Source organism: Dipodomys merriami, unplaced genomic scaffold, assembly GCF_024711535.1.
Source record: "Dipodomys merriami isolate MVZ:Mamm:240054 unplaced genomic scaffold, mDipMer1.0.p SCAF_1433, whole genome shotgun sequence".
Taxonomy (NCBI): Eukaryota; Metazoa; Chordata; class Mammalia; order Rodentia; family Heteromyidae; genus Dipodomys; species Dipodomys merriami.
The window spans coordinates 41,461-55,541 of record NW_027202753.1 but is presented as its reverse complement, the minus strand read 5'-3'; the positions used below and the strand labels follow the sequence as shown (position 1 = coordinate 55,541).

At 41.0% G+C, this 14,081-nt stretch overlaps 1 pseudogene; it reads left to right on the top strand.

Annotated features, from left to right (window-relative positions):
* Positions 1-11,776: 11,776 nt before the first annotated feature.
* LOC138826563 (insulin-like growth factor-binding protein 3 pseudogene) lies at positions 11,777-12,633 on the top strand (annotated as a pseudogene).
* Positions 12,634-14,081: the final 1,448 nt, after the last annotated feature.

Below are 14,081 nucleotides of genomic sequence, written 5' to 3'. Positions count from 1 at the left end.
GTCATTATGTCAAAAATGAACTTTACAACTTTGGTAGGGGGAGGAGGGTTGGGTGGTGGGACGGAGGGAGGATGGGATGGGAAGGTTAAACAAAGGAGGAGGCTACAATGCTTTATGGGAAATGTACTCATTGTCTTGCCCATGTAATTGTAACACCTATGTACAGTATTTTCACAATAAAAAGGGGTCTATTTTTGAAAATGTTCCATGTAGTGGTGAGAATAAAGTGTATTCTGATGCTGCTGGGTGAAATATTCAGTAGTTGTCTGTTAGATATAGTTGATCTAGGCAGTTCTTTAGATCTGCTGTTTCTCTGTTGAGTTTTTGTCGAGTTGATCTACATAGTGTGGATAGTGGTCTGTTAAAGTCCCCAACAATTCTTGTCTTTGGATCAATTTGAGACTTTGGGGAAACTAGTGTTTGTTGGATAAATTTCGGTGATCCATTGTTTGGCGAATAGAATTTATTATTGCAATAACCTCCTGAAAAAAGATCCCTTAATTCCTATGTAATGACCTTCTTTATCTATTCTCACGAATTTTAATTTGAAGTCTATTTTATCTGATATTATGACTGCAACTCCCGTCTGTTTATGGGGGCCATTTTCTTGGTACATTTTGTTCCAGAGTTTCACTTTCAAAGTGTGTTTGTTTTTATGGGCAAGGTGTGATTCCTGTAGGCAGCAGATAAAAGAATATTTCTTTTTAATCCAACCAGACAGTCTATGTTGCTTAATTGGAGAGTTAAGACCGTTAATGTTGAGAGAAAGGACTGAGAAGTGTTTGGTAGTTTCTGCCATTTTATCCACCTTTTTGGGGGCTGTGACAACTTGGTTCTTCCTTTGGTTTTTGGATTCTCAGTTTGGATGCCTTTCTTTGCCTTTATTGTGGTCTTGTTGGTTCTGTCTGTGTAGGACATCTTAAAGTATCTTTTGTAGAATCTGTTTGGTGGAGATATATTTTTTATGTTTTTCTTGGCTATCGAAGGTTTTTATTTCACCTTCGGTTATGAAGGAGAATTTAGCTGTTTACGGTATTTACAGTATCACACTTTGTCTTTAGGTCATGGCATGCATAATTCCAGGCTCTTCTTGCTTTAATTTTCTCTGCTGAAAAAATGAAGTTATTCTAATTGGTTTCCCTTCATAGATTATTGATCTTTTCTCCTTGACAGCTTTAAGGATCTTTTCCTTGGTCTGAATTGATCTTATGCATATTATAATGTGACAGTGGGATGTCCTGCCCTCGTCTGGTCTATTTGGGGTTCTAAAAGTTTCTTGTATCTGAATAGGCCTATCTTTTTGCATGTTTGGGAATTTCTCTGCTAGGATCCTGTTAAACAAATTTCCTAGACCATTACCTTTTGACTCTAGGTGTTCCTCTACACCCATTATTCTCTGATTAGGCCTTCTGATGGTGCCTTCCAGTTGCTGAATATATCTATCATATTTCTTTATTTGTCTTGGATAAGTGTACATTCTTTATAATATATAGGCTGTCTTCATTAACTGAGATTCGATTTCTGCATGGTCTAACCTACTGTAAAGACTTTCTTCTTTGTTTTTTATTCACTTTCCTTCTAATTGTGTGGCTTTGATGACTTCGTATTCTTTGTTGGAGCTTTGTTTTAGATCTTGTATGAACTTCTTTACTTCCTTAATTTGGTGTTCAGTGCTTATTCTCAAATCACTTAGTTGTTTGGTTATGGTTTCCTTATACTCCCATTCCTTCTGTCGGGTTAGATTCAGCATTCCCTTTGTGGTCTCCCTGAATTCTTTCAGCTGTCTGTTTATGGATTCCATGAATGCCTCTATTAATCTTTGTTTATTCTCATCCCTCCCTTGCAATTCCTGTTTTACTCTTTGATTAGCTTCCTCATGTTCATGCAATTCCTGTAGTTCTCTTTGACTGTTCTCAGCCTGCTCAATCAATTCCTGACATTCTCTTTGTCTGTTTACAGCCTGCTCATGCAATTCCTGTATTTCTCTGATGGTTCTCAGCCTGCTCACACAATTCCTTTAATTCTCTTTGAGTGTTCTCATCCTGTTCATGCAATTCTGTATCAATCTTTGAGTAGCTTCCTCATGCTCATGAGATTACTGTATTGATCTTTGGTTTACCTCCTCTCTCTCCCTACCATGTTCACACTGAGTCCTTTGCAGGTTTTCTATCTGTTCATTCACCATGTTTCCCAGTAATATTTATAGAGCTTTTGGGGAACTCTCCTCTGGAATACACATTATCTGTTCTGTCACCTGGTTATCATGAGTGGAAGTTGAGATACCAGGACTTGCATTTTTCTTGTGTTTTTCTGGCTGGTTCTGCCCATTTGATATAAAAGTAATACCAATTTTCTGCTAGAATAATTTTTCAAGTCATGCATCCACCAAAGTCCTGCAGTTGCACAGGCAAAAAGATGCAGATATAATCTAGTTCAACAGATACAATCTATTCAACATCAAACAACTATGGATTAATGGGCTAACAACAGCAAGGACTTATTTGGCAAACCAGAAATTATTATATTTAGGGACAAATGTGAGGAAAAATAGGATTAGAAGAAGGTGGAGAGGTAAAAGGAGAGTGAATTTAACCAAGTTCTAATCTCAAAGAACGAAATGGATTGGACAGAATAGTAGGAGAGAGAAAAAACAGACAAGGAAAAAATGGGAAAAACAAATACTTAAGTTTAATAAATGAATCTTAAAAATTAAGTTTAAGGTGATATTGAGAGAAGAAAAGGATACGAGTGATAGAAAGGAGATATGAAATACTAAAAAATAAAAATTCTCAAAAATTATATAGGTTTAAAGAGATAATACTGCTATTACAGAATTTAAGGATAAGAAATTTTGAATTGAGTAATAAAATTCTTGATTAAGTGTGTATACAATGTGGGTAAGGTTTAATATTCGAGGATGAGCATATATCTGAGGATAAGCAGAACAGCAAATAAGTCACAGAAAAAGAAGGAAACAGAAGAAAAAATGAAAAGAATGAAAAAGAAAAAAAGGACCAAAAGGTCAGTAGAGATTTAAACAAAGCACACACACACACACACACACACACACACACACACACACACACACACACACACACACACACACACCTAAAATAAAAATTAGGAGGGGAGAAAAAAGATTAATAGAAAACAATATTTTTTAAAAACTAAAAATTAAAAAAAGTACAAAAAAGAGTTCTTTTTTGGGGGGGGAAAGTAGATGGGAAGATCCTGTATCTCCCTGTGTATATAACCAGTCTCTTGGTGGAGTCTCTAGTCTGCTTGTGGTGTTTGGTTTGCCTGTGGCTTGATTGGTTTCTTAAGTCAATTTGTTTGAGCAGGCAGAAAAATGCTTTGCTTTACCCAGGATTTTGTGATCCTCCTCCCAGGCTAGTTCAATTAGAGGGAGATCTGCTTTGAGTTTCACAAAATAGGGAGATGGCTGTTTCCTCTAGTTTGAAGATGCTCTGATGAGGCTAGGTTCTGGATAGAGTTGAGGCCTTTCAACAAATTGTAGCTTTTCCCTGAGGGGTAGCTCTGAGACACTCACAGAGCCCAGCCTGGAGCCATTCTCAGGGTTTCTGCTTACTGAATTTCACTTGATTGTCTAGGCTGCTGTAGAGAGGGGCAGCCTCTGGCTCTGTTTACCCAGTGAAGAAAGTCACTCCCCTCGGGGCAGAGCTTTTTCTGCCTGGGCTGGGTGACTTTTCCCAGGGAGGAGCTGAGCCTGGCAAGTCAGGTCAAGTGCCTTTGACCTCCTAAATGACTTTTGTTTTTTTTTCCAAGGCCTGAGTTGGAGCTAGCATCTCAGCTGGGCCTTTTCAATATCAAATATAGAGATCTCCGGGGGTGAGGGCGGGAGTGGTGGCCTTCCCTCCTCTGCTCCCTGAGAAGGAGTGAGTATGTCAGGATTCTACTCACGCTGGAGTCTTGGTTCCTTGGTTGTCTCTGGTCTGTGATCTGCAGGATGAAGATATTTGCTACTTGTCAGTTCTTTCTGGTTTTAAGTAGAATCCGGTCACCTGCTGTGTCTGGCACCATTGTCCCAGACTCTGTGTTATTCGCTTGGTGGCTAGGCTGCTGCTGTTACCACCGCCACCGCAGCTGCAGCTAATGGCAAGAGCTCAGATCTGTCTCCTTGCCTAGATTTTCTCTCTCTGGCCAAAATCTCTATACTGTGATGGCACACTTGGTAATTCTCTGGCCTAGGACTCTTCACTGGAACACTACAACTATTTTCTATGTGACAGCTTTTTTAGCCTCTAGCTTCTTCTCCTCCATCCTCCCCTAAAGTAATTTGTTGTTGCTTTTTAAAAAACTGGTGCCAGTGGCTCATGCCTGTAATCATAACAACTCAGGTGGCTGAGATCTGATAATCGAGGATTAATAACAGCCAGGGTAAGAAGGTCTGTGAGACTATTATCTCATTAACCAGTTACCAAGAACCTAAAAGGGGCATTGGGGGCCAAACTAGTAGAGTGATAGCCTTGAGCACAAGAGAACAGGGGTTTCAACCAGGCCCTCAGTTCAAGCTTCACATATTAAAAAAAGTTAAAAACAATTTGCCATCATTTGTAATCTCAGCATCCTCAACTAGTGGTTTATTTATAGCCAATTTGTATCTCAGTTTGCATGTATTTGGGTAGGGGAACTAAACTTATATAACAGTTAAAAGAAAAAAAAATGAACACAAGGGTACAGGTGTCTCAGGCATGTAATCTTACCTTCTCAGGAGGCTGAGAAAAGAGGATGGTGGTTTAAAGCCAGCCCTGGGCAGAAGAGTTCCCATGAGACTGCTATTTCCAATTAACCACTAAAAAACAAGAAATGGAACTGTGGTTTAAACTTGTATTGTAGAGTGCTAACCTTGAGCAAAGAAGCTCTGGGACAGCACCCATGCCCTGTTTTAAAGCCCCATGTCTGAAGGGAAAAAAAAAAAGATTTCAGGGCTGGGAAGGTGGCTAAGTGGTAGAGTGCTTGCCATGCAGGTATGAGCCTTTGGGTTCAATTTCTTAGTACCACATAAGCAGAAAAGCCAGAAGTTGCATTGTGGTACAACTGGTAGAGTGATATCCTTGAGGTGAAGAGCTAAGGGACAGGGCCCAAGCCAAGAATTCAGGACCCATGACGGACAAAAAACAAACAAAAAAAGAGTTCAAACAATTAAATGATGTGCACAATAGACTATACACTAAAGATGAAAGATTAAATTAATAATTAAAATGATCAACATTGTTTCAATTTTGTAGGTGGTGAATGTAGCAGAAAAAGTGATAAGAAATAATGATTCATTTCTAACAACTCTTCCATTTGTTAAACTCATTTACTATTTTAAACTAAAGAAGCACTTAAGCGCCGGGCGCTGGTGGCTCACGCCTGTAATCCTAGCTACTCAGGAGGCTGAGATCTGAGGATCGCGGTTCAAAGCCAGCCCGGGCAGGAGAGACCGTGACACTCCTATCTCCAATAAACCACCAGAAAACCGGAAGTGGCGCTGTAGCTCAAGTGGTAGAGCGCTCGCCTTGAGCTGAAGAGCTGAGAGACAGCGCCCAGGCCCAGAGTTCAAGCCCCACGACCGACAAAAAAAAAAAATAAAAAATAAAAATAAAAAAAAATAAAGAAGCACTTAAGTATCACTTTATTGAAAAACAAAATTGAACATGTGCTTTAGCCTGAATTCCACATTTTATAATTTGCCTTTTAGTAAACAATCAGTATCTTTTCTTATAAAATACATGTGATACCTTTATTTAATACTTCACATCTTTCCAGTATTTGGTTATAACAAAACCCCTCCCTTCTTTCTTTTCTTCCTTCCATTCCTTCATATCCTTTCCTCCTTTCAATCCTAGCAATTAAACTCAGGGCTTCATGCATTTTATGTAGATGCTCTACAAAGTGAGCCATACACCTGTTCTTTTCGCTTTAGTCACTTTTTTTTTTGTTGGTCATGTGGCTTGAACTCTGCGCCTGGACACTGTTCCTGCACTCTTCAGCTCAAGGCGAGTGCTCTACTGTTTGAGCCACAGTGCCACTTCTGGTTTTCTAGTGGTTTATTGAGATAGGAGTCTCACACACTTTCCTGCCTAAATTGGCTTTTAACTGGGATCTTCAGATCTCAGCCTCCTGAGCAGCTAAGATTACAGGCATGAGCCACCTGCGCTTAGCGCTGCTTTAGCCATTTTTATGACAGGGTTTTCTGTTTATGACCAGGCTAGCATGGATCACAATCCCTCGATGACAGGGAGGGTTGTGTGTAACAAGTCAGATACAGTGAGGAAACAACTTTCTCTGTCCATCACATGGAGAATTTTCGAGGACTGTATTAGAAATGTCTAGGAGTGGTTTGTGATGAGCATTCTGCTTCCAGGAGTCTCTTCCCACTTTCCAACATTCTAGTCCTGCCAGAAAGGTTCTATGGTAGAAGGCTCAGGATGGAGAAGGCAGACTCTCATTTTCCTTGTCACCAATCTGCCCACAGCATTGATTGTTCCATCTTAACTATTTGGATGGACTTCTACCCTGATGATTTTTATGAGCACAAGAAACTTGACATCCTGAAAACACTTACATAGTATGACAAGCTCAACACGCCCTCTTCAAACTTGCTGTTCTGCTTCCATATTCTTCTGGACCAGCTGGAGCAACGAATGACCCATGAGACCAAGAAAAAGAGTAAGTAGTACTTGTTTAGATGCCTTAGAGCTTGTGAGTAGGGATGGAACCTAGATCTCAAGGGATGGGCCTACTTGGCCAAGAGCCCTTTGTACTATCCAGCTTGACAAAATGTCCTTTTATGGATGTTCTATGCCGGGTAATGTCTGTGCCCTTTTTAAAAGAACTTGGACATAACCACTCATTATAAACACTCTACCTTCTCATCAGTGTTCAGTCCAAACTCAAGTTCTACAGCTTCCCCTATTACATCCTCATAGAAGTTTATTCACACTTTAACTTCTAGAGTCTACTCTAAGACTCTTGTACCTATTTCCATTCTTATGTTTGTGTCACTGTAGAGAACTTCCTGCTGAACTCCAGATAAAGAACCCATCAGAGATGTGTCCTATGGTGAGTGATGGAGATTGGAAGCTAACACTGGACTCCAGAAACCATGTGAACATAGAGGCTTTTTTCAATGTATAGAAAAGACCAAGTAGGTTTTGAGTCCTGTAGACATCCCACTAGTTCTGAACTCCACATGTGATGTATGTGAACCTGCACATACCACCAAGGAAGAAGATGATCCAGAATGTCTTCTATTGATGTTCACAATTCACATAGATCACATCCAAACCAGTAAAAAAGTATTGGTCTTGGAGTGCAGGATAAATATGTGCTAAAGGAAAATGACCCCAGTCTACGTTCAGAAAAACCAATAAGTTAGGTCCAAAGTCTAGATTCAGTTGAGGAAAGGGAATCTGTCCTCACAGAATATCCAGACCAATTTGTCCTGCTGCTGGGGATCCAATTTCCAATTGAGAAATAAGATCTGTCCCTCCCTAGATTCAGGAAGAAAATAGTGCCTTTAATAAGGAAGTAGATCCTTTTGAGGACTCTGAGGCAGAATTTGTGTCTGAAGGCAACTTAGAAGACAATCCATATTTAGAGATTGCTTTTCCCCCCTTCTTTAGAAAATCTTTATATTTATTTTTGGTCCTGGTTGTTGTAAAATGATCAGTCTAGTTATTTTTCTAACGTTATTAAAATGTCAGTGTTTATGTTATGTTATACAATTCATGAATCTTAAATGTGTTTTTTTTCAACCTACAATATAAAGCACCATGCACATGTGTTCTGTGTGTGGGAAAACACAGAGTGACAGGGGGGCTGAACAAGAGAGCCTACTGGACATAAAGGGAACGGTTAAATGCACAGGGAGTTGCGAGGAAGCCAGGCCATGCCTTCATGGGGTGATAAGGTGGCTACAAAAGCTCTAGGACATACCAGATCAGATGACTTAGAAAGCTGTTCTGTCAATTGGGACAAATGCTACAATACTTATAGTGGTATGTGGGACTTTCTTCCAACAGTGAGTTCAAATCTGTATATATATTCACTGTGCTTTGGGAAATATTGAAGAAAAATTTAGCTCCATTAACATAAAAATTCTACTTAGGGCTGAATATATTTGACAAAATACATAGGAAATATCGACACTGGAAATTATAAACCATCATCAATAGAAGAAAGAAGGCTTATATAGATGGACAAACACAAAATCAGGAAGCAATTAAATCAGTTATATGGAAATACATGTTATATTCATTACATTTTATATAGTATAATATATGATATATAAGATCGAATATGATTTTTCATACTACAAGGGCTTTTAACATTTTTAATCTTAAGTATTTTTTTCACGTAATATTAGTGTAAAACATTATTGGGGAACGTGGTAATAAAACTTTGATTATAATTATATGAACATATATTTTTGTGTTTCTAGATATAACATTGATTATAAATAGATGAATAAATGTAAACATATATTTGTATATCTGCCTATGAGGTGAATATAATGAAACAGGCTACACAATGTATAAAAAGGCAGTTATGAGTTAGTATATGAGACTCAGGCCTGTAATCCTAGTTATGTGGGAAGCTGGGTTCTGAGTTTTAGTTTCTCTTACCCCCATGCCATTAGATTTTCAGAGGAGACCTGGTCCCTCGAGTGTAGCCAAGCAACACATATGTAGTAGGATCACACTCAGTGACCCCAGAGGAAAGTCAGTAGAAATCAGGACAAGCTTATTATGTTAGGACAGTCTACTCAGTTCCTGTGCCAAGATGGGCATCTGTAGAACATCAGATGGAAAGTTGTCATTCCCTCCCAAAATGTTTTTCACTATCCTGAATTAAACCTTATTTCCCTTCCCAACCTGCAAACAAATAGAATTATGCCAAGGGCTAAAGAGAGATGGACAAAGACTTACAAATACATAAAATTATATACTTTTTGGGGGGGGGTTCCGGTTGTCAGCTTGAACTATGGGCCTGGGCGCTATCTCTCAGCTCTTCAGCTCAAGGCTAGTGCTCTACCACTTGAGCCACAGCGCCACTTCTGGCTTATTTTCTTTTTGCTTATGTGGTGCTGAGGAATTGAACCCAGGGCCTCAGGCATGCAAGGCAAGCACTCTACCACTGAGCCACCTTCCCAGCCCCCAAATTATATACTTTGTTTCAGGAATTCAATGACAAATCATCAAAGGCATATCTTGAATTTTTCTTTTTTTTAATGGAAATGGGAATATACACTGAGTGCATCAGGGAGTAGGTGATAGTTTGGATGCTGAGTTGTGGAATACACTCCTGGGCATGGGTGTCACTTGCCTCTGAGAACTTGTGTGGGGTTGCGTCTCCACACACAGCTTCACAAAACAATGCCCATAACTTGTATGATGTCATAGCCATCTTTCCATAACAGCAAATAGGTGTCAGGCACTGATCCTTCTCTGAGGTGGACTAAGCAACACAGAAAGGCACAAAGAACTAGAGGGAATGACTGCTAGACACCAGACACCAGCTTCAAGAGCTGTCCTGACCAGAAGCTAGGATAAATTGAGCTGGAGAAGGCTGATCCCCAGACAAGGCTCCTGAGCACTAAGGACCAGGCACTATTATAGGTGTTGGAGAAACAATTGAATGTGGTTCTCTCCTCATCAATTTCATGCTGAAAAGAAAACCAGAAATCATAATGATAATTTCTATAAATCAGAGACATGACATTGGTAGTTTGGTGGCAACAACTTCAAAGTGGGTATGTGAGGACATATCCCTGAGGAGGAGATAGTTAATCTGACAGCCATCATCCGTGCAATTAACTAGAAGCAGATACTCCAGGCAGTAGGAACAGCAAGTACATCCCTCAGTGATGGGAAAGGACATAACTTGCTTCAGAAAAGGAAAACATCACTGATGTGCTTGCTTGTGAAGTAAGAAAAAAAGGCACAACAAAGAAAAAAAGTCAGACATGAAGATCGGAATAAATTATATAGATACTGGATGCTGCTGGTTACAAGAAAAAAAAATCTGTTATTCTAAATCTGACATGACCCACTGGAACCAAAGTGCTCAAATAGTAGCTAGACACATCTGATTCACCTAGAGAATACTTTTAAAATGTGATTCTAGCCAGGCTCTAGTGGCTCACAACTGGAATGCAAGCTACTCGGGAGGCTGATATCTGAGGATCAGGTTTGAAGCAAGCCCAAAGAGGAAATTTGGAAAGACTAATCTCCAATTAACCACCAAAATTATGGACATGAAGCTGTGGTTCAACTGCTAGAGCACTAGCCTTGAGAAAAAATTAAGGGACAAAACCCAGGCTTTAGGTCCAAATCCCTGGACTTCAGAAAACAAAGAAGTCAACAAATAAAATTTGGTGCTCAGTCGATCATCACTTAGCATTCTACTTCAATGTATTTGGTATGAGCCTAGGAAGTTACATCCTTAGCAAATGCTCTCCCCTCATATTCTGCTTCATTACCAGTATTCAAATCCCTGGTATTACCAAAGTCTCCTCCCAGTTAGCATAGCAGTCTACCACTGGGAATTAATAGATATATTTTTATTAATCATAATCTATCCAGACACATCAAATGAGTAATAGCCACATTCCATTATTCTGAATGTTTTTGCTCCCCCTTTGATTTAATAAGCCTTACCATTAAAAACTATCAATACTTATTAAATTAAATCAACAGTCATCATTCTCCCACCCAATCTTATAACCTAAGTTATGTGGGTTTTTTTTGTTACTTTGATGTTGGTGCCCTGTATCTTGTATATACATTTCTCTAGCTTTGGGAGGTGAAGGGAAAAAAACCAAATGCTTAACTAGGGATACAGTTTGACCTATTTTAACAATGAGATCAAGATACTATGTTCAAAAACGAACTGTACAATTTAGGCAGGGAGTGTGAGGGGGGATGGAGAGGAGTAGTTGTGGAGGTGGAAGGGTAGGGATGGTAGGGAAAAAACAAAGGAGAAGGTAACAATGCTTGAGAGGAAATGAACTCATTACCTACCTTATGTAAATGTAACCCCTTTGTACATTATTTTTACAATAAAAAACATATTAAAAAAGATGAAAAGAACCAGAAATAAAACTACATACTTACAATCATCTGATATTCGGTAAAAGAGCGAAAGATGTAATGTGAAAAAAAAAAAAAAAAACATAGCCTTGCCGGATGCCCTTGGCTCATGCCTTTAATCCTAGCTACTCAGAGGCTGAGATCTGAGGATGGTTGTTGAAAGCCAGCAGGGCCCTGGAAGTCAGTGAGACTCTTAGCTCCAATAAACCACAAGAAAATGGGAAGTGGAACTGTGGTTCAAGAACTAGCCTGAAGATGAAATGCTGAGGGGTAGCTCCAAGGCCCAGAGTTCAAGCCCCACAACCAACAAACACACACACACACACTGACACACACATACACACACACACACACACACACACACACACACACACACACACCACTTACACACGCATCATAGCTTCTTCAACTATTGGTGTTGGGAAAACTGGACATCCATAGGCAGAAAACTAGAAGTGGATCTCTGCTTCCACTAACATCAAGTCAAAATGGATTAACTACATTAAAATCAGCCAAACTACTATAAGACAGAATAAGGGTGACATTAGAACTTATAGGTACTGAGGTGCGAGCTGGGCAGCTGCACGCCTAGCAGTTGCACTCCAGATCCCGCAATCTCGCACTGTGTGCCTCGACCTGATAACCGCTTACTCCAGTTGGCCCCTGCAACAGGCTCCATGCATTGGGCGCACCCCGCGCTCTGGGCAGCTCTGCTCACCGCACTGGCCCTGCTCCATGGGCCGCCGGTGACGCGGCCCCTTAGTGCGCTGAGAGCCCTGTGATGCGAACTCCCTGGCCCAGTGCATGCCTCCGCCTGCCACACCCACGTGCGCAGAGCTGGTGCGTGAGCCAGGCTGTGGCTGCTGCTTGACCTGAGCGCTGCGCGAGGGCCAGCTATGTCATGTCTACACAGAATGCTGCAACTTGGGGCTCAGCTGCCAGCTGCCACGGGCCGAGCCACGCCTCCTGCAGGGGCTGCTGGACTGCCGGGGGTTCTGCGCCAATGCCAGCGTCCACTGGCTGCCTGAGCACCAACCTGCTGCCGGTGCCCTCTGCCTCAGGAAATGCTAGTGAGTCGGAGGAGGACCGAGGCACGGGGAGCATGGAGAGCCATGCCCCGCCCAGCACACATAGGGTGTCTGACTCCAAGTATCATTCCATTCATTCATATCTAGACACCATCAAGAAAGGTCACGTGAAGGACAGCCAGCGCTACAAAGTCGACTATGAGTCCCAGAGCACGGACACCCAGAACTTCTCCTCAGAGTCCAAACGGGAGACAGAATATGGTCCCTGCCTTAGAGAGATGGAAGATACCCTGAATCACCTGAAGTTCCTCAATGTGCTGAGTCCTAGGGGTGTGCACATCCCCAACTGCGACAAGAAAGGACTTTATAAGAAGAAGCATTGTCGCCCCTCCAAAGGCAGAAAGCGGGGTTTCTGCTGGTGCGTGTACAAGTATGGTCAGCCCCTCCCAGGCTGGGACAGCAAGGGCATGCACGACATGCACTGCCTCGGCATTCAGAGCCAGTAAACCCCACTGCATCAGTTAAATTGGAGCTCCAATACGCTTTACTTTGCACAAAACACTGCCACGGACAGAAAAACACCTGGCTACAGCTTCAACTTATATTTCTTTTTGTGATGAACTGGTTTTTTGTGTGTTTTTTTTAAAGAAAACCAAAGTTTAGACAGATTTTTGAAATGTCTATTGTTCCTTTAAATGGTAAAATTGAGCATCTTTTCAGTTTTCAGTAGTCAGAAAAGAAAATTAATTTCTCTGTTTCTTTCTGTAAAAATAACTGATACTCCTGCCCAAAGCAGCGGACTTGATCCCCTTCTAGAATCCTCTCCACATCTGCCCACTGGAACACCTGACCTTCTGCCCCCCTCACTTCAGTGGCTATTGTAGAAGACACCTCCTCATTGCCCTCCATCCTGCTCAGGCCTCATGGAGAACAGGAAAGTCAGAAACTCCAGTCACCTGGCCATCTCTACCATACACGAGACCCCTGGCCATCCTGGTCCTATCTTTGATTCCAAGGCTTGGAACCCTGGACGACAAAGCTTCTTCATTTTCTGCAAGTGACCTGATCTGCTTGGAAAATACTAGAGAGATTGAGGTGGAATCTTAACTGACCAAGAAAGTTCTATAAAACTGACCAAAAAGTTCTAGCACATTCTGGGAAACTTGTAAATGCAGATCTTTCTGACCTCCCTCCATCAGGCAGCTTTTCAAGGATGGAGCCCAGTGGAAGGCCGAGGGTTGCCTTGGCTGTGGTCCAGCAAGGCATGGGGAAGGCTGGGAATGTACCCACACCTCACAGGCCTCACCACTAATGGAGTAATCACTCTGGAGACAACAATAACAACAAAATGTTTTCTAAATTAACTCATAGTTTGGGGTTGAGGATACTAAGCTATTTAAAGGCAAAAGTTTATTTTCACCCCTCATCTTTATTCTTGACCTAACAAAACAATGGTGTTTAATGTTATCTAAACAGGAAAGATGAACAGCTTGTTGAGAGAGCCTCATAGGGACACTGGGAACACATAGAGAATAACTTGTGTTCGTTGAACTTGGAGTCCAACTTATACTTTATAATTCACACATATATGCAGAGAGAGAGATATGTTCTCAATGGTTAACATTGTATACAGCATAGCCCCATTATAACAAGATCCATACTAGATAATCCTAGATAGTGTTATAGATACTAGAAGGTGTAACTATGGCCGTGACACGGAGAGGAGACTCAGTCCAGGCTGGGCTTTTCTATCCCCAAGGCCAAACCCATGGCAGTGTTTGGGGTGTGGCGATTGTCCTGCCCTACACTGATCTCCTTAAGAACAAAAACAGGTCTCAAGACAGTCTGCCTACCTATTACAAGCTTTCCTTTATTTTTTAAATTTTTTTTGGTGGGGAAAGTATTTTTGAAAAGTTTTGTCTTGCGATGTATTTATAAAAGCAAATAATGTTTT